Source organism: Ostrinia nubilalis, chromosome 2 (assembly GCF_963855985.1).
Source record: "Ostrinia nubilalis chromosome 2, ilOstNubi1.1, whole genome shotgun sequence".
Lineage (NCBI taxonomy): Eukaryota > Metazoa > Arthropoda > Insecta > Lepidoptera > Crambidae > Ostrinia > Ostrinia nubilalis.
Genome location: NC_087089.1, coordinates 3,148,834 through 3,176,656, shown reverse-complemented (window position 1 = coordinate 3,176,656; position 27,823 = coordinate 3,148,834). Strand labels below are relative to the sequence as shown.

General features: G+C 34.5%; 4 long non-coding RNA genes across 4 annotated transcripts; 2 read left to right on the top strand and 2 right to left on the bottom strand.

Moving 5' to 3' along the window:
- Positions 1-1,361: 1,361 nt before the first annotated feature.
- LOC135086049 (uncharacterized) lies at positions 1,362-2,315 on the top strand. Its single transcript, XR_010260274.1, has 3 exons — positions 1,362-1,471; positions 1,657-1,795; positions 1,881-2,315. It is a non-coding gene; the product is annotated as an uncharacterized LOC135086049 (long non-coding RNA).
- A 99-nt stretch (positions 2,316-2,414) lies between these two features.
- LOC135086041 (uncharacterized) lies at positions 2,415-4,037 on the bottom strand. Its single transcript, XR_010260273.1, has 2 exons — positions 3,349-4,037; positions 2,415-2,931 (listed from the first exon to the last, which is right to left on the bottom strand). It is a non-coding gene; the product is annotated as an uncharacterized LOC135086041 (long non-coding RNA).
- Positions 4,038-5,784: 1,747 nt separating this feature from the next.
- LOC135086032 (uncharacterized) lies at positions 5,785-6,412 on the bottom strand. The gene is made up of 2 exons (XR_010260270.1): positions 6,204-6,412; positions 5,785-5,961 (listed from the first exon to the last, which is right to left on the bottom strand). It is a non-coding gene; the product is annotated as an uncharacterized LOC135086032 (long non-coding RNA).
- A 15,323-nt stretch (positions 6,413-21,735) lies between these two features.
- Positions 21,736-22,933, top strand: LOC135086027 (uncharacterized). The gene is made up of 2 exons (XR_010260267.1): positions 21,736-22,188; positions 22,323-22,933. It is a non-coding gene; the product is annotated as an uncharacterized LOC135086027 (long non-coding RNA).
- Positions 22,934-27,823: the final 4,890 nt, after the last annotated feature.

Below are 27,823 nucleotides of genomic sequence, written 5' to 3'. Positions count from 1 at the left end.
GTAATTTTAATAAAAAACGTGTCCCCAATTTCCTCTCGGAAAATAAATTTAAAAACTCATATCCTTTTCCTGTTTTCTATCAATTGTTAAGTATAGATTTAAAGATCCATGACAACCAAACCATCTAAGGAACGAACAATCAATGGGTTTTTCCTTTGACTTCCCCTTTGGAGCCATAACAAACAGATATGCATTGAGGCACAGAATAAGTAATACATAGTACCAAGATTGAGTACTTCTATTTTTTCCACCATGCGGCTGGTTTTTTTAATGAAAAATTGGAAAGAATTGTCTCGAATTCTCGATCTATCACAAAAAGTCTTCATCACGCGTTCCTGTGACACATTTTTCTTGCAAATTCTTCAAAGTCCACTATAAATTATAATCTAGCTGTGCGCCTGTGCCTGCGACTTCGTTACGCGTGAATTACAGTTTGAATTATTTTTTCCCGTTCTCGCAACATTTTTATTCGTCTTCTTCCTCGATATAAAAAAAGTTATTAATTTACAGTACTTACCTAACTTACTTCCTGAGATTAACGTGTTCACCAAACAAACGAAAACGTAAAGTAAGTAATAAGTAGATACCTATGTATAAGTAATTATTATTACCTACTAGCTCTCCGGCCGCGGCTTCGCCCGCGTGGAATTTCGTTTGTTAAATTTTCCTGAATTTTCTTTGCTATAAACCTCACGGAGCCCGAGACCTTTCCAACGAATGCAAAACCGTGGAAATCGGTTCGTACGTTCTGGAGTTATAGCGTCAGGGAGGAAAACCCGACTTATTTTTATATAGTAAATGTACACTAAATCTACTCATGATCCACAGCTGTGTAGTTCTGAAGTGTAGTTTTCAAAGAGCTCAGTGCGTCCCTGTATCATACAACCCTTTGGGAATATTATATCGGGAATCGACCGCGTTCTTGGAAACGTTGTTAACTGTGCCTCTACCATGAGTTGCCATCGAAAACTTGTATTCGTATACTACAGTCGATAGAGTTTAAACGTGGATCGATGAAGTTTGCATTAAAATCATACCATGAGTTCAATTACCGTATACTTTACTCGCCAGCGATAATTCGATGGTTTTGTGATGTCATGTTGGTGAACATGTTAACGTATCCAACTTCACACTCTATGAATGGATGAATGAAAGAACGAATGCCGCTCCTTTCTAACTATATAGAAAAGATAGAGTAGGAAATAACAAAAATGTCAAAAATAACACTGCAAAATTTAAGTGTCCTAGAACAGTGCTTAAAGCTGAATTAACATGATGATTTTAAATTTGTATTGTTTATTTCTTGTCATTGCGACTTTGACGCAGCTGTTGTCATGACAACAGTAACAAAACATGTTTTGTTGAAGGATTATTGATGAATAATTTTTCACAAAAAATTGGATTTTAACCACGATAGGAAAATGAGAACCTGCGCCTATCCGTTTAAACCGATTGTAGAATTTATGGAAAGGTAAGTTAAGTAAAAATAAACATACTATGTGGTGGAGGAATTTCGAAATTAAACGAATAATTTTGAGCTGGTTTTTTTGGAGAAATACAACCTTTCCAGCATAACTTCCACGTGCCTAGCTAAAATTCAGTAATATGAGTGCTAGATTTATATTTTCTAGATACAATAAAGTGGTTTTTCCATAGATATGGCGATCTGAGTATGCCCACTGAAGGGCCCCAAGAAAGAGCCAACAGTAGTGAACGGTGGGTGGAACTAACGGACACGCGAACGTGAAATGCTGATGCCACCGGCGACACGAAAACTACTGAGAAATTGAGAAAAGTGTGTATAAATACCTACTACTTTATTCATTTTGATTGCTTTTATCTTATTTCGTCATTATTATTTGTAATGTTTATTTGTTAAGGTGTGGAGTGACTTTAAACAGCAAGAAGAAGGCAACTCGCATACACAGAGCTGCCAAGGGAACACTGGACTGGTGGCGGTCCAGGTTCTTCCCTGAAGCCAAAGGATTTAGAGCAGAGTGCTTGTAAATAACTACTTGTAAATTAAATCCATAATAAAGACCTAGGGTAACTGGATGGATATACCTACCTACCTTATTATTGTAAAACTTAAGATATTATAATTAATTAAATACATTATATTGTTTTAATCTTTCATGGTCACTAAACATACATGGTAGCAATCTCGTCAGTAATAATAATTAAGTAAATACATATCCTACTAATATCCTACTTAATATTAAAAATGCGAAAGTTTGGATGTCTGGATGTTTGTTACTCTTTCACGCAAAAACTACTGAACGGATTTTGATGAAACTTTACATTATTATTGTTTATAACCCCAGATTAACATATAGGCTATTTATGACGATCTGTGACAAACTAAATTTCACGCGGACGAAGCCGCGGGCAAAAGCTAGTTGAAAATAAAACGATTAATTTTTATTGACTATTTATTTCACAAAACCTAATAGGTACATAATACACAGACTGATTAAAAACAAAAGTAAATTTCAACTTATGAAAATACATATTCATTGTCGGATTAGCTTTCTATCATGATCTCGTAAGGCTGCGTTTCCACCAGAGATGTGCGAGGATGCGTAGCGAAGGATGTGTTTGTAAAGAACCAATAGAATCGCTTCATTTACCTCGCCTCGGTCAGCACATCTCTGGTAGAAAAGGCTCAGGCTGTACAACACTAATGAGCATTTTCAAATCTCTGCTACACATCTCGTACGATACATTTTCCTCGCACAGCTTTGGTGGAAACCCGCACACATTTTCACAGCACAGCTAGACATCTTCGCACGACACAATTCCCTCGCATATCTCTGGGAAACGCAGCATCCTCTCCCTCCCCCAAGGATCTCCACAATGTGCCCGCATCCAGGTTCTTCCCACGACCTTCACCAGATCGTCGGTCCACCTAGTGGGAGGTCTGCCCACATGCTGATAACAAGTTCCATCGTAATAAACTTCTTTCCGACATAATTTAATAAAGAAAACACCTAAAATGACCTAAAACCACAATTTTATTTTGCTTTTCACACGTCAATAAGGCAGTGAGTTATAGATGACCCACGCTGAACTGTCCCACCAAACTCAATGACAGGGGGGCGCTACCATCGTTCAACTATATGGTTTCCAACATGGCAAAAATCTGAACCAGCGATCCGGTATTGACGGTGGCGCCCCACTGTCAATGTCATCGACAGGACAGTCCAGTATTTTGGAACTATACGTTACTGTGACAGCTAAGGTATTTTTCGATGACATCTTTGAAAATTGCAACTCATGGTAAGTTATTTGTATGAAACTTAATAAAAACTTTAGTCGCTATCGTATTCATTTAGATAAGTTTTTTACCTAACGATTTGAGATGAACTCATGGTATACCTTAGTTCTTTAGAAATTTCCCTAAATGTAAACAAATATGGCCAACTGACATTGACGAATTTTTAGTCTATGTCAGTTGATCTACTAGTGATGCGACAAAATCTCTCGATTATCGCAATTCTGTAAATGTCATTTACGGACTGCAACAGACGATTATTAGATTTTTAAAGATCGTTTGTATAATTATTAAGATCAATCCCTCTTCTGATTGATATTGAGATCAGTAATGTGATCGTCAAAATAGGATCTTCTTAATCAAAGAAAATTTAATTTTCCCTTTTTTATTTGTTTAGGAAATAAATTTAAATTATACTGTGGGTCTAGACAAAGTGCACAATAAAATCGTAAACCAGTCGAAAAGTGGTCGAAAGGCCTTTTTATGTGACACTCGTCTGTATAATAAAGCTGAATTTCAAAGACTTCTTCGCAAACTGTGTTGTTGCATTCAATGAAGAAAAAATACATTGTTGAATATATAACCTCGTTTATATTTTATTTTAAATTAATATTATCAAAGTAATTGGTAATTGAAATAATTGAATACTTGAAATAAAATCGATTAAATTTACAGATTATTATCTATGAATATTGTCTATGACTTACAGATTTTCCAGAGATAGGACCTAAATTTAAACGTCAAATGTCGATTTGACATTTTAACATGTTGCAAAAATTTTCACCATCCAAATATTTTGTTAAAATATTTTGATTTCAATGTTAGATTTCATATTTGTTTCGTCATGAGAATAAAGTTGGTTTCATGAGGTTGTGAAATAATGTGTATGATACTAAGAAAACGTGAGTAATTATAGTGTAATTGTGTGCATAAGTGTTTGTTTACATCGATGGAAATTTCTAAAGAATTTAGGATTAGTGTTTTTAGTTTTGCTGTGGTTCAGCTACTAACCGCTAGAGGCGCTGTACAATTTGCCATACATTTTTTTACGCCCTCGATAGCGAGATGCTCGGTAGGTAAACTCATGGTAGAGGCACTGCACGCTGCACACTCGCATACTTATTTTAATAACTCAGAATTATACTTGTGCTGCAAGTTTTGTAACCACAATAGGGAAGTTCTTGGCCTACATATTGGTAAAGTAATGATGAGGAAGAAAAAACCGGCCAAGTGCGAGTCGGACTCGCGCACCGAGGGTTCCGTACAAACCTGCAAGGTTTACAAAGTTCGTTCATTACGACAATCGAGTCATAACTATGGTATTTTTATTGCAAAATGAAATTCATAACATTACAATGGGGAAAAGTAACTACTTAAAAGGAGAATTCCCAAAAGTGGTATCGCTCGAAATCTAATTGTACATTGAGGGTACCACACCGTAAATTCCTTTCTTCATTTGTAATGATTTGCGAAAGTAGTAAGAAATTGTAAAACCTCCGGAATAAAATCCGATTTTAATTAAAAGTATTGTAACAATGAGCTGCAATCAGCAACACCTATCACCGAGCAACGACACTACGTAGTTCGCACGGTTGTCAATAGATGGCGCTGTTCGTAGTTAGCTCGCGATATCATTTGATTTTTTCCTGTCCTTAAGTAGTCAGGGCTAACCACAAATCCCTTTCCCCTTGCAAAATGGTATAAATATTATCATTGGTATGCACGCAAGATTATTTTGTGTTTATATCTGATCCTTATCAAATAACGCTAGCTTTGGCGTAGCTAGGGTTTTTTTTTAGGCAGGGTAACTATCTACAAATATAAAACAAGTATTCTAAGGTAAAACCTGTAGCTATGCCAATGGACACCATTCATTTCACTTAAACCAAAATTACGTCAAAGTCCGGAGTTTTATAAAAAAAATAATATGCGGTATGATTATTTTTTATTTATTTATTTTTCCTATATTTGCATTATAGGTAGGTACCTACCTCAGCGTTTTGAATTTTTGCGTTGATTTAGAATTTCTCACAGTTTAGAGGCAATTAGATTTAAGAAGTGTTTGATATGAATTTCAACTTTAATATCCCTACGCGTTCATGTGAAAAAGGGTAGGTAGTAAGTCTATAATTATTAAAAAAATATTTTATGTCATGTAAGCAAAAATAATATTTTAAATTTTATATAACTTCAAATTTATCATTTTCGCAATTTTTCCTTTATCTGTAGGGTCAGGGAGGCAACAGTGACTCACTTTTTTTTCGAAGCTTAATAAAAATAGATATCGCTTTAATATTGGCCTAAAATTTTCTCACAGTTTAAATACACTATTGAACTGTAACTGAGCACTCATGATTCTACATTATTTACTACTTATGTCAAAGTAGGAACCTAAAACAAAAAAATGATAATTGAGCCACTGTGGACTACTAGGTGTACACACTGACTCACTACCGTGGTACACAGTATTAACGTGGTACGGCAGTATTTATATGAAAAGAAAATGCCCATTCCGCGTAGTTTTTTATTAGAAATAATAACAAAACTGCACAAGCTATTCTTATTATAATCAACAATTCAACACGACTCTTAGTACTTTTATTGCTACCTATAAGATCTTAAGTCATCTCAATCTCTTCGTTATTTATTTCTTCCCTATTTTTCTGTCGGTTTTTTTCCGTGGCATTCTGTAAATAAAAAACAAAATTCGATTTAAAGTTATAAAAATATTGAATTCGTATAAAGTATTAAATTGAGTCACTGTGTACTTCTACGCCATTTTGTAAATATTTGATCAAAAAAACCAAGATGTAAAACAAATTAGTCAAAATTCGGATTAAAGACAATTGATACAAGACCTACTATCCGATAAATATAACGGCTATTACCTATAGCAACAAACAAAGATATGAAAACAATCGAAACTCACCTTAGAATGTAATTTAGTGGGCGCGAAAACAAAAAACATTCCCTCACCCTTCCGCACGGCACTTGACCGGCGAGCAAACTGGTTTAAACGTGTTCGGGTACCAAGACCTTTGAATCGGTAAAAGAGACAAATATATATTCCTATGCCTTCAGGTCGAAACATGACTGAGCCACTGTAGCCGACCGAGTCACTGTTGCCTCCTTGACCCTACTATATAACGTTGCTTCGTGCCGAATTTCAAGATTCTGAGTTCACAGGAAGTAGGGTAAGTGCGCTAGTTTTCGTCCAATTATCGGAGTTGCCAACTTTGTGATGCGAAATGAATATCTTAAAATACCCTTACTCATATGTATCATATGTCATTTTAGTCCTTATATAGTCTACTTTACGTTAAAATTATATGACAATAAGTAAATACCACGGGTTTTTTTATAAAAAATATTTTATGCAAAAGAGGCGATTTCACTAGTTTTCGTCCAAAAAAATCAGTTTTCGTCCTAGTGTGCGCTAGTTTTCGACCACTGTGTAGAAAAAAGGGTGCAGTTGAATTATTAACTTAAAACCAATTCTACAATACAGTAACTATGGATTGTGGTATATCATTTGAAAGGTAATTTTGTTAGCTTTCAAATGATATCAAAAAGATTTAAATAAGTTTCTTACCTAAATTTAGGAAAATATTTCAATAGGTCGAAGGACAAATGGACGAAAACTAATCTACAGGAATAGCTAATTTTGATTTTCGTCCACCCCAGTGCTTGCTCATGACGTCATGGACGAAAACACAACAACGTTTAAAGCTGTTTTTTGTTTTCATCCACATCTTTTTAACGGTTTTTATGGCTTTATCACTGTTAAAAAGTGGACGTAAACTAAAATGTTTAATGTAATAGCAATAAAGATCATATTAGAAGAAAAAAACATTGTATTTTGTAGGTCCATTGAAGTAAAATGATTATTAAAAATATTAACTAGGTGTCAGGGTTTCCGTCCACGTGGACGAAAACCAAAATCTTGCAAAATTGTTATGCTAGTATTAGTCCACTTAATTATCTAAGATTTCTATACAAAAACTTTAATAAACCCTTAAAATAGTGTTTATTATGCTAATAATTAGACCTACGTGCCAAAAACATTACGTAAAGTAGCTAAAACAGTAATTAAACATACCATGAAAGTTCCCTACCGGCACGTTTTTTTTCTAACTTGACGACGTTTTCCATTCACCTGTGTGCAGCAGCAACTTCCGTAGATTTTTTTGGAGTTATTACTTGTCAAATTACATTTTCATGCAGGCAGAACTGTTACTTAGATATTATAGATTGTAACAAGTCCAAACTTGCACGGAAAGTTAGGTTTGTATTCTAATTTTCCGTATTTGTTTGTGGCAAGTCGGTCAAATGGACGAAAACAGGAGCTGGACGGAAAACCGGCGCAATTACCCTACCTTGTAGGTTTTGATTCCCTGTGTGACGGAAATTCGTCTAAGGTGTCGGTATAAACTGCTGTATCTTTTGATCGCGTTAACTTAGAAGTTTGATTACTTCTTAAAGGGACAATAGATCTAGGTATTTGGTATAAATTTCAATTTGATACCTTTACTCGTTCGTGAGAAATAAGGTAGTAAGTTTCATTTTATTAAAATATTTTTATTATATTATATAACTAAAAAAATGTAATTTTCGCAATTTTTCCTATATTTGCATTATATGACAATGCTTTATGCCAAATTTCAAGATTCTGAGTTTACGGGAAGTATCCTGTAGGTTTTGATTCCTTTGCGAGTGTCGAAAATTTGTTGAAAATATCGACATAATCGGCTGTATCTTTTGATTGGCTTGGCTTAGAAGTTTGATATTTTCACAGCTTAAAGGGACAATAGACCTGAGTATTTCATGTGAATTTCAGCTTGATACGTTCACGCGTTCTTGAGATAAAGGGTCTTGACAGAAGGACGGACGGACAACAAAGTGATCCTATAAGGGTTCCGTTTTTTCCTTTTGAGGTACGGAACCCTAAAAAAGAGAGTTTCACTGGAAATCCTCAATCAACGATAGAATAATTGACTAGCTTCCTTTAAGCGTTGAAATACATTCAATGATGTCAACATTTTTGCGATACACTTTAAGGTCTAGACAATTTTGCTTCCTCTGGGTATCGAACCCAGAATCTCTGGGTGAGAGACAGGAGGTCTTACTAAAGCGGATATCGACCAAAGTAAAACTACAACCTACACTCCTCGCGCCCCTCGATAAATTAATATTCACAAATGTATTTCAGCCACTTTTATTTTATTGAGTTTATCGGCAATATTTTGCGCAATATTTCTTTTTCACGCAACTGACAAATGCGATAAAAATAAGTCGCAATCACCGAAAAAGTTTTATTCCACTCTGACCTATGATTTCCACAGTTTTTTTTATTAATTTCAGTCTGAATCAAAATCACAAAACCAGTTTCAAGGATGTCGTTTCTTTCCTGTTTTCAATTTCTAACACCATTCTAATTTGAAAATTTTAAAAAATAAACCGACCACTTTTTTACTTTGCATGTCATGTCGTCCTACGGTTTTTCTATTAGTACGCGATCAAGATAGATAAATATAGTAACTAACTAGGTACCTATATTGTCTTTGTAATCTTAACTCACCAGCATAGAATGCACAAAAAAAGGTTTGTCGCAAGAATTTGAGTAAATTCAAGTGAACAAAGGGGAACAAACTTGCGAATTGCGGTGTGAAAAATCGCCAAGTGGATATCACAGTCGATTTGGCGACATCAGAAATATGGAATTATGGGAATTGTTAAAAGCAAGGCGGTTCTCGTGGTCGAGGGACCATGAAATACGGGAGGTGTGTGCATGTGATAGAGTTATTGGATGACGGTTTGCAAAGCGAAGCTATTTTTATAAAGGAAATATTGTTTTGAAAACCGCCTCAGTATGTAATTCCAGTGATCATTATTTCATACGGATATACTTACGAACTAAATAACTTTACCTGTTTAATGAATAATTATCAGAATCACTCCTTTAACTTCAGTTTTACAAAAGAAAAACTGAACTGTCAAAAATTACACTTCACTTTCCCGCCAAAAAGTAAGAAAATACTCCGTTTACGTGGCTACATGCCGAAAATGCCATGAAAGATAAAAAAGAATTCGTTCTTTTTCGTCTCAAAGTGACATTTAAAAATCCCAACCCCTTTATTGCCCTGTACGTTTTGTAACAGTCTTCCCTGTGGAATCCAATTTGTGTCCTTTTAAAACTTCTGCTTCCCGAAGTTCCAGGTTTTCTTTGAAATAAATGTTTTAAGTAGTTTTAGTAGCTTATCTCGCCGCACCACTTGGGAGAACTTTATTATTAAAGTTGACTATTATTCTTCATTTCTTAATGATACGAGTTTAGTTTAACTAAGTAACTAACTAAGCTTACTAATTAAGAGTTCTGTAAAGAAAATCGGTGCAGCCTTCGTAAGTGTGAGTTTACATTACACATAGTCCACTAGTGAGTGAGCGCGTAAAAAAATGTCATTAAGGTAAACGGCTACTAGTTCGTGATAGTACGTAAGTTCGTAAGTTTTTTTTGTAGCTCAAATAATAAGCAAATGGAATATTATTTATAAAAATTCTTCATTACTACAAAAACTCTATTATTTAAGCTATCTAAAAAAACAAATACCAACATTGTGGTGCCAAAAATGAGAGCAATACGAAGCTTCAAACTCTCAGAGAGCCAAAAACATCCGTGCGGCTTGCAAAGGTTGCTCTCACCGTAAGGTTAGCGCTCCAACTTCTTAAGCTTATAAAAAGGCGAAGGAACGTTCATTTAAATAAAACTTGTAATAGTGGTTTCATGTGTTCCTTGACAATTGATTTGGCTTAGAAAAAAGTTATATGAAAACGTAGAATTCCTTTAAAATTGCGATTAATTGACTCACGAAATAGCGTACATATTATTTTTCGGGTGTCCCCTATTTCGTGACACTACCGAATCAAGGATATTATGGATAACATTTTGATGCTTGGTTTTTAAATAATTATTTATGATAATTTAAATGTAAGTTCTGAAACAAATAATGCATTTATTTAAGTTTCTCATGACCTAAATTCGGTATATGTTTCGTTAACTAGAATTTATATGACACGAGTTTGAAGTTTACATAAATGACCAATTTTAAGATAAATTAGCATAAGTAGTACCAGCATAATTTTGGTTTTATTTCGATTTGTTTTATTTATCTTTGTTTATTCGTATTGTATATGGGATAGATAATAGTTAATTGACACATTTTGACAATAATCCATGAATTTTACTTGGGGAATTTGGAATAATCAGTATCACGAAACAAGGAACCGTATTATTGTTACTTTTTTCCAAGTTCGTGATATATAAATGTATGGTATTAGTTATTTTTATGACACGTATCATCAAAGAAATCGACATATTTTTTAGTTTTTAATACTTTCCTACCTCAGAAATTAATTAATTACTTACTTTTTATTATGAGTCGTTGGCGTATCTGGGGATATTTTCAGGGGGGGGGGGGCTACCCTCACTTAAAACAGCTCCAGGGGTGGGATTATGGGGAGTCCCCCCCCCCTCCCCATAATCCCACCCCTGGCATCTAATGGCTTGTGTAAATATTTTCACGTACTTATCGTTACAAATAACAAATCAAAATTTTATGGGTACGAAGGGGGGGGGGGGTAAGTTCCCCCCACATTTCTAATGGTTATACATATAAATATTTTCACATGTCGCTAGGAATAACAAATCAAAATTTTATGTGTACGAAGAGGGGGGGGGGGTAAGTCCCCCCCCCTACATTTCTAATGGTTATATAAATATTTTCACATATTTTTAGAATTAACAAATCAAAATATTATACGTAGGTACGTACCTAGCTAGACTCACATTATTTCTTATGAATATTTCAGGTAAGTAATATCGTCAATTTCACATAATTATTTTATTCTAAATTTATATTATCGTTTTTCAATTTATTAAACCCTTAATCATTATTAAAATATCCTAACTGGATGCATAAAACCTTATCCCGAAATAGGGGACATGAGTTCACGAACTTAGAAACAGAGCAAAATTTTGTCATGAAACAGGATCCAAACAAGAGGTCCGCAGAACAATTAATATAAAAAAAAAGTTCAAACTATATAACTATAAATTATGTATTAACTTACTGTCAAAAGAACAAAGTTTAACATACAAAAGATTTCATACTGATATCATGCTTGGTTATTTTTAAATAAAATGTTAAAGTCGTAAGAGCCTTAATATACCGAAGTAGGGGGCACTTACCTTAAATGTATGACGGATTGTACAGTCGTACAGTTGTACAGCCTGCAAATTGAGATGTCATGTCATGAGACTGATGTGCTGACGTCGTCTGGTAAAAATTGGCTGGAAAATATTTGTAAGCCAAAATCTTCAATAATGAATTTTCGAAAATGAATCAGTGTGCTTACCATGAGTTTACGTTAAGTGTGCTCGCTAGTGACTGCGTAAAAAATGATATTTATTTAAATGTATGACATATTGTGCAACGCCCCTATCGGCTACTTTCAAGAAATAAAATCTTAATGGAATTTTTTGACGTATTCGCTAGCGAGCTCACCTAACGTAAACTCATGGTAAGCACACATAAAATCACTGAGACAAGACCAGATCTGACCTTAATAAAGCATTTTAGATGCACCTCCACGGCAAAAAGACCGCAAAATAAAATTACCACAATATCATTCTGAACACGTCGAAAATATGGGGTTCGTTTCCTCAGATTTTTAGGGTTCTTTATTGAAAGAAATAAAGAATTGCATACTTACTAAAATTTGCCTAAAGCAAAAAATAAATATTTAGCACGGAAGTGTTTGTTAATTTCAAGTATTCTTAAATAAATTAATTACTTACATTAACAGCGAGATGGAGCGTTCCTTGACCTTGTCAAATTTTAAAAATTAGCGTTTACCTAAAAAGTTAAGTAAAAAAAAATTTACTCTTGATAGAGAGTAAAAATAACTACTTTTTTATGTTTTAGCATAGCTATAAGCTCAATGAAAGAATAGCTACTGAAGTGATGATAGACTTATCTACCCTTTTGCAAAACTTTAATAAGCAGGACTCTAAAGTGAAATGCTGTCAAATGCTACATATTTATAAAACATTAGTTTATTTATACCTTGATTTTTTAGAATCCAGCAGAGATGTAAACAAACACTTTCATACACAATTACACCATAATCACTTACGTGTTCATAATATCATACACATTATTTAACAAGCCCATGAAACCAACTTTATTTTCACGTTTATACAAGTTTAAAATCAATCTTTGAAACAAATTATTTTAGCAAAATACGTGGACGATGAAAATTTGTGAGACTTGTCAAATTGACTTGACGTTTAAAATCATGTGTTATCTCCATATTGTCTATGACTTGTCTCTGACACATCAGTGCCGTAACCTGTGAGTCATAGACAATAATCTGTAAATTTAATCGATATTATTTTAAGTATTCACTTATTCCGATTACTGATTAATTTTAAATAAAAAATATACGATACTTTGTTTAGTTTTCCAGCGATAACTTCGACAATATTGGAGATAACGTAAAATTATTTTTCTACTTTTAGTGTTTACTTTTTCGGAGTCAGTTTAATTTTTAGTCGGTTTTATTTAAACGAAATTATTTTACTTTTTTATGCAATTATGCTTACGTATTGTTCCATTGTTTATTTTTAAGAAAACTAACACTAGTAGCAACACTGTCAAACAGAACTTTTTGCAACTATTTGAAGTTTAATAACTTTACGGATATCATTGATTGTTTTATTATCCAGTGTGTTTTTTGATTACATCTGTGCATACAGTTTGTTTCCTGTTCTCGAAAATTTCATAATCAGTTCACATTCGTTGCGACTTTGTTGCATATTTTTAGTATTTTGACGATCACCCGGCGATGATACGCAAGTACTACAATATTTCACTTCGCGATTAACGAGAGGTTTTGTCGCATCACTAGTTCACAGACTAAAAATATTTTTATGTCAGTTGGACAAAATTTTGATGACATTTCTGCTGATTTCTAAAAAATTAGACTGTAGATTTGCACACCCGCAAAAAAGTACTTGCGGAACCACAAAATCTTTGCCAAGTCACCATCTTGACATTTTTACATTTTAATTTCCGACTTCCCAACGGTTTTGGCGTCTGGCTGTTATTGAAGTTTTAGTTTTTAAGTTACTGCTACTTTGAACTTACCTTTTTCTGTTTTTAAAAACAATACATTAATGATTATTCATTTCGTAAATCGTACCTACCGAACTAATTAATTACCTCCAGAAGCGCTGCCATTTTTACTTACATTGACATTCAGCTCTTTTTGCGCGGGAAAGTGTCAGCATTGTCTATGAAAACCACATATTACAAAATGAAAATGGAAAAAAAAAACATCTGATCTGAAAATATTTTGCTTTCATTGTAGGCATTTAGTACAATAAATAGCAGATTTTAATGAAAAACCACTCTATTGAAGGCACACCAGTGGTGTTGCTACATTTGCCGTAATTGTACTTTAATCCGGGATACTCTTTAATTATATCACCGTAAAAGTATTTAAGCTCATCTTTGCCATTAACCACAATTCAGCAAAGTTTTAATATTAAAATCAGGGTCGCTGTACATTATTTATTATTTTATGAACCCACTAACAAGCGGCCCTCTAAATGAACTAGGGTAAGGTCAACAACATAAGCTCTCGTTTTACTTAATGAAAACCAAGTTGTCAACCGAGTAAATGAATAAAGGTGCATTATGTAGCATGTTTAATGATTTCATAAATACAAATTTTGTTTTGTGCTAGTATTTAACTTTATTTAGATTTTGTAGAGACAAGGTCACAATGAAGGTAAGTTATGCGGTATTTTATTTATAAGTAAGTAGTAGTAGTAATACTTAGGAGGGAATTTGCAGAAAAAAATAGTTTGATGAGCTGTTGGCGGTACATCAAGAGAAAAAAATATTTAAGTACTTGTTTGTGACTCCGAATCCCGTCTGTATATTAGGGACAAAGTAAGTTTAGTAGATATGTGGGATTATAACGATAAGGTAGGCATATAGGTACTTGAGAAAAGGATAGAAGAGTACCTACTAAAGTTATATTTTGCTTTAAGTACACTAGGCTATGACTATCACAACAAAATTGTCCAACGAAAGAAAACGAATACCTACAACATCACAAATTACCATCGCCGTAAGGTAGCATCCCTATCGGTTTTCTACAGGCTTACACTTCGGAGAATGTGCGAACGAATTACACGAACTAATTCCACCAGCCCCATTCCATCATCGGGGAACCAGACGCAGGTTAGCGTACCATCCCTATATTGTTGACATTCCACCAGCTCGCACTAAGCGTTTCGATGACTATTTTATAATGAGAACAGCTAGGGACTGGAATTCGTTGCCTGCTGCTGTCTTTCCCGAAGACTATAATCCGGGCCTTTTTAAGGCGAGAATGAATAGGCACTTACAGGGCAGATATGTACCATCCTAGACTGCATCCCACTTAACATCAGGTGCGATTGTGGTCAAAAATCTGCCTTGTTATGCATAAAAAAAACCTTCAGCAGCCCAATAACTAATTATCACAAATTACATTCTGCTAAACCGGAAGAAAAACAAAATCCTTCGATTCCATCAAATCCGAACCACTTACCCACCTGCAGAAGTAGGGTCATGTTACTATCTTCAATGGGGTTTTATATAAACCAAACACGTTTCAGTAATACAGTGGCCTAAGGGAAAAGGGGCAAATACGTCCCTAACCCTGGGCATTTGCTTAATAGATATCCATTACGTATATCGAACTATTCACTTTTATTTTTCGTATTTTATTCGGCCTTTTGTGTAGCCATTACAGGGTTTTTCCACTTAGAAAGGCAATACGGTTTGTATTGGAAAGAAACTGAAATTAGTGTTTTAGGTATTGCTTATGTAGGTATATTCCTTAATTCGAATCTCTTTTGCTCGTATCAGATAACAATAACCAAATGGTCGATAGTTCGAACCCCGTCCCCACTTTTATGGTGAACATATTATTTTATCACTTAGGAGTGACTTGAACTTGACCCTTATAAAAACATCAATTTAGCTTAGCTGGAAGGGGTAACGGGACTGTTTAAAAAAAGTTGGTTACAGCCAAGCTTACAAAAATGTAGTTTCAACGCGAACTGGTGGTGCTTTTGACTACTCACGTCCAATACAAACTCTATATTCAAAAAGAAATGATCATATTAATAAGCATTAAAATAAACTTGAAACAAAATGCAACATTGTGTTCTAGACTGTAAAATAAACTAATTTATTTTTAAGCTTAATTAGTAACATTACACCTCTTCTCAGGACTCTAAAATTAACGACTACTCGAGTTTCTCACTTCAAGATTGTTGTAAGCTAACGTCTAACTTGAAAATTACTACAAGAAACTTAGTGAATGTACTCAAGTACTTTACAGAATGTAGCATGTTAGAAATTTGGATGGCAACATTTCGAACTACAAACTAAGAAGTAAGAAGTCTGATTAATTATTGTCACGGTAAATTTTCTCAGAGACTTGATGATATACCAGGGTTGGCATGATAAAACAAGTGATTTTAAAACACACGTTTAAAACATTTTCAATTAAAACAGTGTTTTTATTTAGGACTCCACTTGATAAACTTTGGAAGCTATTGGTCAGATTAAGCCATGTCAAACGCCAAAAGATTAGAAAACCGATTACCTGGGTTTGACTCTTGTTAGGTAAGTAGGTACACAATTGGAAAATAACATTGAAAAGGGCACCTACAACGTGTTCATCAAACTGACAAAGTTTCAATGAAAATTCCCCGTGGCTATAACTTCACTTTACAGAAAATTATAATGTCAAAAGCGGTAAAAATCAACGAGAGTCATTAAAAATTCTATTTAACTAAAATATTCCTATGAAATATTAACTAAACTAAACGCCCCTACCCGCAAAATTGTGAACGTGACCAACATGTACAATTGTAGAACTTTTACAGCCGAAAATACGTAGCGGGGCTTTCAATGGGGCTTACATAACGCGAAGGCGAGAACCGGGATGTGTGCCACATTCGGTGGGACGTCCCATTCAGTCTAAATGGGAGCTATTGAATGTTGACGTGACTATTTCAAACCTTTTTCGAGACCAAAACAAACACTGTGCTAAAATAAAATTGGATTGTCAATTGAATTATTTTCTCTTTTTTATTCACTGTAGTTATTTACGATTGGCTTGTGTGACGTTAAATGTTACTGTTTAAGTAAATAATTTACTTTATCATATTTAATGATACTGTCAGTGTCAGCTATGTACTTTTATTCCATTTTGATATTTTTAATGTGGTTTATATTTATAATTTTACCAAATAAAGATTTTCTCTCGCCAGTCAGATAGATAATTATCTCACGTAAAATGAACAACAAAGAAAATACTGAAAACACAATTTCTTTCGTTACTTTATTGGAGAGTCATAGAATGTATGGATTTAAAAAAAAGTGCCAATATTTTAAGAAAGTTTGTTTTTTAAACTTACATTTTAATTTGTCCCACAATAACTAATATCCATTTAAAAAGTCCCTATTTTGTTAATTTAGCAGCACTATTTGTAAGTCACTTGGCTTGGACTCTATTCAAATAGCGTGGTAACAAGCAAGCGTATGGTTTGAATGCTAAATTTTAAATGTTAATTTGTGGCTTTGAAGTTCAACTTCTTCAATTAAAACGAGTGGGAATATTAAATTACAGCTAGATTTAGCAGACGAAGACTTTCATAATTAAAATATGCTTTTAAAGCAATTTAGCAGCAACTATAATGTGCCCGCGACTTTATGTACGCGTGAAAATAGTTTGAATAAATTTCCCGTTGTTGGAACATTTTTGTTTACTGCTCCGCCCCTATTGGCTATAAGGTGATGTTATACAACCTAAAGCCTTCCTCGATAAATGAGCTATCCAAGACAAAATTATTTTTTCCTGAGATTTATAAGCAAACAAACAAACTCTTCAGCTTTATAATATTAGTAATAGAATTATAGATAAGATACTATTAGTAGAGCTATTTGAGTATTTTGATGGCATTTAGACACTGTCTAAATAGATTGAAGTAATCAACAACTTTAATGGAAGTTAGGTGCCTATATCAAAATAGTTTCGTGACCTTTAGATATTAATCTAACTTTAGAATATCTACTTTAATAATACCTTATATTGGACTTGACAATATTTGCTATATCTATTTAACTAGGATAGTGTACTCTACAAGTCTATTCGGCCTTTGAGCAAAAGCTTCATCTTTATTAAATTGTTCGACATAACGCTTGAAGCATACTTTAATTTGGTTCCATGAAAGGTACGCTAGCGTTCATTTTATATGGCTTATGTTATGTTATACCTACGTCACAAACATTCTAATCTATTCTCAGCTAATCTCAGGAACGATTCGATTTGAAAATCTTTTTGTGTTGGATAGCCCATTTATTGAGGAAGGCTAGGCTAACATCATCCTACAGCTAATAGGGGCGGAGCAATAAAGATAAATGTTGCAAAAACAGGAATATTATTCAAACTATTTTCACGCATACGAAGTCTGCTACTTCGCATAGCTAGTTCTTAGGCTGGTTTTAGAATCGCGCTGACCGAGCGGTCTGATCGTCGGCGCTGACAAATCAAATTAATGTATGTAATTGAAGGGAACATTTCTGAGTGACGCTGATCGCTCGGCGCCGACCGCTCCATACATTTCGACTGTTAGCGCTGACGGTCAGCGTGCGTCAGCGTGATTCTAAAACCAGCCTTAATAAATGAATTTAAGAAATGGTTTAGTGTGTCTCATTATGCCACACGTGAAAGTGTTTTTCATACACATTGGCAAGCTTTGAGAGGCTTTTCCGGCCGATATTGGCCTCTTCATAAATATTTGAAGCTTTTGCATCCAATCTCATAAAGGAAGCTTCTCTGCTGTTGTCACTACGCAACAAAGGCTGCCCGTCGAGGCTTTCCAACTTCGTTCAGGGCTGCCATAAATATACAAGTCCCTTTTATATCTTTCTTCCCACTCTTCCACGTATTAGAAAACATTATCTTTACTTTCATTGTCCATCGGAAATTGTTTTTATTAAGCCTAATTAAAAAAGTCTATAATAATTCCCCATACTATTTATAGAGAATAGTAAAGTGTGTCAAAAATGTCGTTTAAACCAAAAGGTCCAAAGGCCTCTCCCAAGGATTTTCACACTGGTCTTGTGCACCCACAGGCACTTCACCTGACTTTCACCAGATCGTTGGTTTTCCGATATGGAGGCAACTGCCTGCACTACGACTTCTAATCCATGGATACTTATTCGAATTTCCGCTTGGCTTAACGTTAACTTGCAGGGAATTTAATTATTTCATTAAGAGTAGGCGCACACCGTTGATTTTTCGTCGGCCGATAGTTTAGTCGGGCAGTTGATCAGTATGGGCATGTATGGGAGTGCGCACATTACGCCGATTCGATTTGGCCGATTCTTCATACAATTTAAAATCGGGCACAACTATCGGCCAACTAAAAATCAACGGTGTGCGCCTACTCTAAGTTGAATAAAGAAATCATTTCAGTGCCAACCCTACACGTCAACCACCACAAGTCTATTTTACATTCTCTACAGCTCTGACGCTTTTATACTATTTTCCACTTTTCAAATTTTACGTTTTCAATTTAGTTTTGAATTTAAAAGCTTTTATCTATATTAAGGTCTTTTTCTTACTTGTACCTTTGCACGTGGTAAAATTGTTATTGATGTAAGTAGGAATTCAAATTACTGAAAATGGTGCTTAAAGATAGAACTTCATCCTTTACTTACTTTTTAGTTATCCTGTTTTAAACTTGGATAAAACAAAGTTTAAAAGCGGGACTCTGCCTCTCATTTCCACCACATACGAATCGATCTATTGAACCCCAGTTTGTCCCGGTGAAAAGTTTCAAACTGTCATTCTAACCCATTACGAAATCTTCTTTTTCTAAATACAACGAAAATGACATAGTGATCTATCAACTCACAGCCCAAACCACTGGACAGATCGGACTGAAATTTGGCATGCAGGTATCTGTTATGACGTAGGCTTCCGCTAAAAATGGATTTTACGAAACTCCATCCCTAATGGGGTAAAACGGTATCCACGCGTACGAAGTAGCGGGCGGCCGCTAGTTAGTTAATAAGATGAACAGAGAGCTTAAAATTTTGAAGATAAGTATAGACTTCCCTCCAGTGCTAACTTGACTTGACACTTCATGTAACAAAATAGTTCCATTCCATTTTGCCAGCGTATTATGCTAACAATTTCAAGTATTCCCCAACCTCCCACAGTCTGACCTCATGTATAATTCCAGTTTCCATTCCGTCACAAATTAAAACAGCCGTGGTCGTGTTTGCCTCAATTTTTCACGGTTTCATCTCGTGTCAAGAGTTGCAGACTCATTGCGAAATGGGGGCAGCTATCAAGTTTATAATTGGAAAAAATATTGCTGTTTATATCAGCGGGAATTGAACGGGAATTCTGTAAGTTATTAAAGAAAACTTCTCCAAAAGCATGTATACCAATACTTAGCAAATAGGATTAAAATTAAATTAGCTAAGCTGCAGATAAATAAAAAAACGGTTTTTACTAGAGATGAAACGGATATCCGGTAACTATCCGGTAGGCCGGATATCCGGCCTAAATTTACTATCCGGCCGGATACCGGATAGTAACTCACTATCCGGCCGGATACCGGATATTAAAAAAACTACGACAATTTCCTATTAATAAAATGAAATGCATTTATCTTTGAGGTAAATGTTAATAATATGGCTTATAATAATGACGGCTTTTATTTAAAGTCCAAAAAGTTACAAAAAGCCATATTAAAGCCTTTCAAAAAAACTAGTTTCTTTTCTGGGTTATTCACTCTAATGACGAATACATAAATAGCAAATATATGTTAATGTCGAAATATCTATACTTATAATAAATCTGTAGAGATTTCAATTCTGTACATGAAATATATTTTCAAAATAACTATCCCCTGATAGTTATTTTGAAAATATATTTCATTACCCCCTGGTGATAAGTGATCGATACTGATGCCAAAAATGCAATCAGTAAAATTTTTGTCTGTCTGTCTGTCTGTACGTCTGTATGTTCCTTATAGAAACAAAAACTACTCGACAGATTATAACGAAACTTGGTAAAATTATTCTTCGTACTCCTGGGCTGGTTATAGTATACTTAGCGGGAAAATCCTTTTGTATGAAAAATCTAAACCGCTTAAGTAAGAGGCCTGAAATTTGGCATGCAGGTATCTTAGTAAACTTAAAGCTTAGTTACAACAGGATTTTGCAAAATTCCCACGGGAACGGGAGTTAGCGGGAAAAACATTTGTATGAAAAAATCTAAACCGCTTAAGTTAGACGCTTGAAATTTGGCATGCAGGTATCTTAGTAAACTTAAAGCTTAGTTACAACAGGATATTGCAAAATTCTCACGGGAACGGTAGGTAGTTAGCGGGAAAATCCTTTTGTATGAAAAATCTAAACCGCTTAATTTAGACGCTTGAAATTTGGCATGCTACCTTAGTAAACTAAAAGCTTAGTTACAACAGGATATTGCAAAATTCCCACGGGAACGGGAGTTAGCGGGATAAAACATTTGTATGAAAAAATCTAAACCGCGTAAGATAGATGAAGGGGGTAAAACGAGATCCACGCGTACGAAGTCGCGGGCGACCGCTAGTTTCCAAATAAAATAGGCGATCTTTTTTTCACTGATGATCTATGACATGATGCAGTTCAGTCAGATTACGCAGCAAGTAAACTAATTTAATTTTCGCTATTCAATCACACACTCACGATGGCAACCGAAATCGCCCGAATTGATCTACCCCCTAGACAAGTGACAAAATCTGACACTCTATTCGGATGGATTCGATTTTCGAAAAGTGTGACTAGACTAGTCTACTAATAGACCCATTGATCGCGTTCGAAGCGTCCTGTGCGGCGCTAAACTCGTCACGACATGCAACGAGACAATTGGCCAACTATCCGGCCGCCGGATATCCGGCTATCCGGCCTAGCAGCTGGCCGGATATCCGGTATCCGGTATCCGGCCAAACAACTATCCGTTTCATCACTAGTTTTTACCTACTTATATGAAAAAAAAGAGTATTTCTATTTACTTACAATTTTGATCCTGATTTCTATTTACCTTTATACCTCAGAGGTTTTCTTTCGCCAAAATATTATCCAATTTATTGAAAATGTAAACGTAATTTACATAAATTCACAACAAAATCCGGCCGTTTCAATTACTTTTCCACAACAAAAATGGATGATTTCAATATCATTATCATCCATCATCCAAGACCTTAATATTTTATCTTCGGGAATAATTAAACGCTCTCATCTACCTGACTCCGTTCAGGTGGCAAGTAATAGGGTACTCTGGGTGGTAAATAAAAAAATATGAAAATCAATACACAATGAACTTTATGTAGAAATAAACATAGTTATACTGATTTTATGTCGTAAATATACATGATTTATTTTTTATGTTAAAATAAAAAATTGATATTTTTAATCTGTATATCACGTGACTAAAAACACGAGCCGCCATGCTGTGACGTCATATTGGCAATAATAATCATTCGCTGTCATCTGTCAACAACTTTTTATTTTCTATACGCATTCTATTCGTCAAAATTATTCAGTTGATATTTATTTAAATCATACGAAATAAGTTAAATACTACTAAAAACACGAAATGGAAGCCGGTTTCGTAAAAGCAGATAGTACGAACTTACCAAAAATCGACACGATGATGGTTGCAAAGTTCTTTGCATGTAATCCAGATTTCTGTTCTGCCGAATTCCGGAATATAAAAACATCTTTGTAAGTATTACCTTTCTTATGTTGTTTTTAATGAAATAACAGCTATATAGGTATACCTTATTTGTAGAAAAATATCGGAAAGTTATAGGTTATGTTTTGTTTTCCAATGTTAATTAAGACTTGGTTATCCACAGATCTGCAAGAGAATCGTATGGCGACGATGCTATCGGATACGTGCAACTACAAAGGACCCAAGCTTTATGTACTATAAAGTGTACAATATGTCCGGAACATAAAGTTAGTTCCAAACCATATTCTGCAACTCTCATTGTAGATGAGCAAGAAGATGATGTGCTACAGGTGACATGCCATGATTGTCCTGCGTCTGCCGGTGGATGTAAACATGCAGTAGCGTTTTTAATGTGGTGTCATCGTAGAAGTGAAGAGCCATCATGCACTTCAGTCCAATGTTATTGTAAAATATCGACACTATCAAAGGTCGGATCTTCAATAAAAATTATGACAACGAAAGAAATGACAAAAAAGAAGCTAAAAAGTGCTGAAACTAGTATAGGTGACAGTGTAGTTGAAGATTTTTTAATTAAATCTAAAAAAAGAAAAATTACTTCTTGTCAATATTTAAAGCATGAAAATGACAATAAAGTGAATATTATAGAGATTGCATATGATCAAACATATGTGTCAGAACTGCTCTACAGTGTTATTTCATTTTGGAAAAGAAATATTTTTCCCATTTTATATGAAACTGTACAAATATAATAAAAAAAAGTACTTTAAAAAATAAGCAAGTCTTTTATTTTACTCTTAAAATACCTAAATGTTAGTTAAAATTACGACAAGTACTCATTAATTTACAAAGTATCCGTTGCTATCAGTGGTGTTCATTAACAGATAAAATAATAGTTTACAATATACATAACGTAGGTATACAGGTGCTCCCACACTGTTGTTAAAAAAATACTAACATTAGCAAACATTGTCTTAACTAAAATGATGACTACAAGATTAAGAAAATACTAAAGGAAAATATTTGTAGATGAAAACTATAAACTAAACATAATTACAACAACTAAACAAAATATGTACCTACGTCAAGTTTTGTTTACATGCCGAAATGACGTCATAAACATGGCGGACAGCGCAGAAGCCTGTTTTCGCCGGAATAAATATATTCAAAATTTTGAAGTATTTTTATGGCATGAAAGCGGGTTTATTTCGCCGAAATATTTTTTTTGGTGGCTTTTAACGATGAAAAGAACATATTATAGTACTTTGCCAAACAGAGTGGAATACCCTATTACGACCGCGGAATTTTAGACGTTTCGAATTAAAATCATTTTCCTGATGGGGTAGGAACCGTGGACAAATCGAGTAAAAGAATCGATAAAAAATCTCTTCTCATTAGAAAAAACTTAATGAAGTATGAATAACATTGAAGAATCGATGTTTGATAAAATAAACACCTGAAAAGATTTAAAAATATCGATTGAGGCAGGAGTAGATTCGTTTAAAAAAAGCTCTACAACAACAAGCTCTACTCTTTAATTTTGGATCAAACAAAATTTTGTTAATCATTTATTTTGCAATAATTTCAGATGTATGTTAAAAGTATATATTAAAACATAATTTTTAAACACAACTAGCTGATCCGACGAACTTTGTATCGCCTATTTTCATCAGAAATAAAGTAGGACTCTAAATGGTGAACTTTTCTTACCAGTTTTTATTGAAGTCTATTCAATACAAACAAACAATCAATCATAATTATCTTACCTCTATAAATAATATTAGTGTAAATGATTTCAGATGTAAGTAGGTATGTGAAAAGGATAAAAATATAGATTTTTATTAAACCCAATAAAATAATCGATAAATATTAAACGCCACATCACATCTCTACGAGTTTTCTTGCGGCATTCGAGCATTCTTATGAATTCACGATAAAGAGTTCATCCTTTAACATGATATTTTTATTTATATTAGGTACACACAGTTTTTGATGAAATGTGCTTTTTGCAAAATGAAATAAAACTATTATTGATTATTAAATATTGATGTAAGTCCACCTCCCCCCCCTCTCCCCTAATAAAAAGTTACACGTGAGTGTTAAACGGTAGTTTAAAATGATATTTCCATATTAAACGTCACTTTGAACCCACTTTTAAAATAGTATTCATCGCGCGTGTTAGTTTTAAGTATTAGTAAAAGGGATAAACTTTATATGCAGGTACTATAGCTCTAGTGCTAAACTAAGTCGGTGCCTGAGGTTTGCGAGGGTGTTTTTGTGATGTCAAATATTGTGATTTGTATGCCATGTCACGACATAATATGTCAGCTAATGTACCGTTCCCATCCTATACCACATGCACTGACTGAGTTTTAAGCGTTAGACTCTAAGTAAAGTTCTTTCTACCGCGTGAGAAGTAAAATAAAGCCGTCACTGTCAAATATGAACTGCCAAGCGCGTTCGACAACTAGTTAATTTCGATCGGAACTTAGACAGTTAAGTAACCAACAAAGGGTTAAACTTTACCTAAAGTAAGCTAAATTGATTTAGAGCAAACTTTCAACTCCAATTTTCGTAACTTCGTAAACAAATTGATGTCAGATCACTAACTAGCAAACGTCGATAGTTTATAAGCCCATCAATATCTTAAAGGTTTCTGTATAGCCTACAGCACATCAGCCTAACATTCTCGTAGTTTTCTCGTAGAAAATTGCGAAAAATTATTCTACTCTCCAAATAAAAATTCTATCTCCGAAAGTCAATATCCAGTTACTTAGTGGTAATAAACTACCAGACTAATACATTCTCGTTGAAAAATAGCACTTATCTATACTAATCTATATTAGTCTATACTAATATTATAAATGCGAAAGTAAGTCTGTCTCTTTTTATCTCGGTTTTTAAAACAGGGACGCGCGCGATTAAGGTTTTCTGTGACAGACAATTCCATGCGGGCGAAGCCACACGGGCGGAAAGCTAGTTACAAATAAATAAGATGACAGTATTTACTTAGAATAGAATTACTGAATTACTTAGGTCTGAATGACGTCATCAATGTTGAATTATGATAATAAAAGTAACAGATATACCACATGTTAAAGCGCATGATGTTATCCCATTATTATGCCTAAAAATGACATTAAACTGAATACTCATAAATAAGCTTTTGCGACACCTATTCTAACCATATTTAAGTTCTCAGTGTTACATTAACGCAAATAAATAAATACATTATAGTCATAAGTATTATCATTTTGTACTTACCTTGTTGTGAACCCTCTTTTCGCCGCCAATACTTTCCATTGAACTGCGAGAACAAATTTACATTAGAAGCAAATTCCGAAAATAAAAGTTTTCTTTTCTCTGAGCTAACAAGATTTTTTCCGAAGGGAGAGTATTTGTTCGCGAGATTTGCTCAATCTTTGTTTAATCGTCAAAGTTTGCAGCAAAAAGTACGATAATATCGGTTGTTTTTGTGATGATAATCATACTACGTAGCTAGAATAAAATCTAGCACAGCTTGTGTTTTGTTTTACTTTTTCTAGATATAAAAGGTAAACAGACAATAAAGTTTTTCAAGTATCAATTGAAGAGTTGAGTGGACAAAGGTCTTCACTAACAAAAAGTTCAAAATGAGTTATGAGTGTTTGAAAATAAAATCTGTTTGAATGTTTGAAAAAAAAAAAAAAAAATGTTAATCTGCTCATACTACATTTGAATACTGAAATGTATGAATGCTTGTCAGATAACACCTTTGTTAAGGTTTGACACGTAACTAAATTTGCGTGTTTTGAGCTCATTAGTCGATTTTATCATCACTTAAAACCTATGTTCATGTTTCTTCAGTTTTGTCAGTAACACCTTTGTCCACTTTCCCCTTCAATTACGTCGGGAAATTTATAAATGACATTTGCACTCACTACTCGAACCCACAACTGTAGCTAATATTATAATAACCACTAAAAAACGCAACCAATTCTAATTTTATTTATTTCACCCAGTTACCAATGGAAGTAAAAAAGGGTTTTCTATTACCCTTTCACCTAGGTAAATCAAAGTCAATAAGCCGTTATAAAAACCCCGGAAACGTGGTTGAGAAAACAAAAGGGGATTTGGAAATGCCCATTTGTAGCAACCCTTTTTAAATCTGTGAGGAAATTGGATCAAAGATTAAGACTTAGCGCAGAAGAGACACTTCATAAAGCGAATACTTATGTTTTGTACCTTTGAAAGAAAATTACCACATTTTCCAATCATGTTGCTTTTATTATTAACACACAACGCATTTCTGCAAACCACTTACGCATTCAACTCCAAATTGCCCGTGACCCGAACCCCCTGCAGGGGAATTGAAACTTGAGATCCGTCTTCGTTCCGAAGTGACCCGGTGCCAGCGGTGGTCGAGCTGGCTGAAGGGGACGCGAGATTGGCTCAGAGGTTAGTGGGACCAGCTATTCTCCTCTGCAGGCAAAATTATAGATCCCGCCTGGTCTGGTTATTTACACGCCACACCATAGTTTATTAACATCATCATTATTCAGTCACTGGATGACAGGTAATCCACTGATCTTCAAATTGGCCAGTTGTTCGCGGCATGCATCCAGCGCCTTCCTGCTTTATGTGGTCATCTGTCCACCTTGTAAATGGACATCCTACGCTGTGCTTGTTGTACCTACGTGGCCTTCGTTATTGTTTATACACTATGTTACTTTACAAATGGAATAATGAGATAATTCTGAAAGAAATCGTATTACTTTTTTGATTAGACGAGTCTTAAAATAGATACCTCGCTATTTCAGTCCCGTCAACAATAAGGAAGAAAACAAAACCTTGAAACTTCGTAGGACGTGTAAAAAATGAGCAGCAAACTTTTGGCACTTCTGACAATAACTTAATTAAATTGGATCTTGACCACAATTTTGTTTTCGTTCTCTCGCATCTTCGTCGTATTATTCGGTTTTAATTTGAATTTGAATAATAAAACCTATCCAAGTTTTGGACGTATGGTAAAAGATCAACCCGGACCTTTTAAACCAATGCTTGGGAAGGTTTACACGAAATGCACCTTCCTAATCATCAATTATTCTTTTTACTAGGCCTTTAGATACATCGGTAGTCACTTAGGTTGTTAAAAAAGTGGGCACATTTTCACATTTAGCTAATACATAGTTGGCAGCAAATAAAAATAAACTGGTCGTGACGACAGGAATAAACCATTCATTCAAATACTTCACTAACCTCAGATGATTACTATGATCTGAGTGACTAACTTACCTAAGGAAAACGCAAACGTGGTAGCAGACGAGGCGAAGAAAATCGGCAAGACCTGGAGCGAGATCAAGCGCGAAGCTCAAGACCGAACGCGATGGAGGACTGTCAGTTGTGGACGCCCTCGGCCCCATCTAGGGGACATAGGACCTTAATGCCCGTTTTCACCATCAATCTCTAATTTTTAAGTGACCCCTATGGTAATATGTTTTCATAGGGGTCACTTAAAAATTAGGGATTGATGGTGAAATAAGTAAGTCATTACAATAGGTTTGTAACAAAATTGCAGAACCCTAATAACACGAAGTTACTACTTACTTTGTTTCTAAGCAATTTGTTACAAATTACCTTCTAATTTGATAACCTACTTTCCTTGCTACCACAATTAGTTAAAGTATC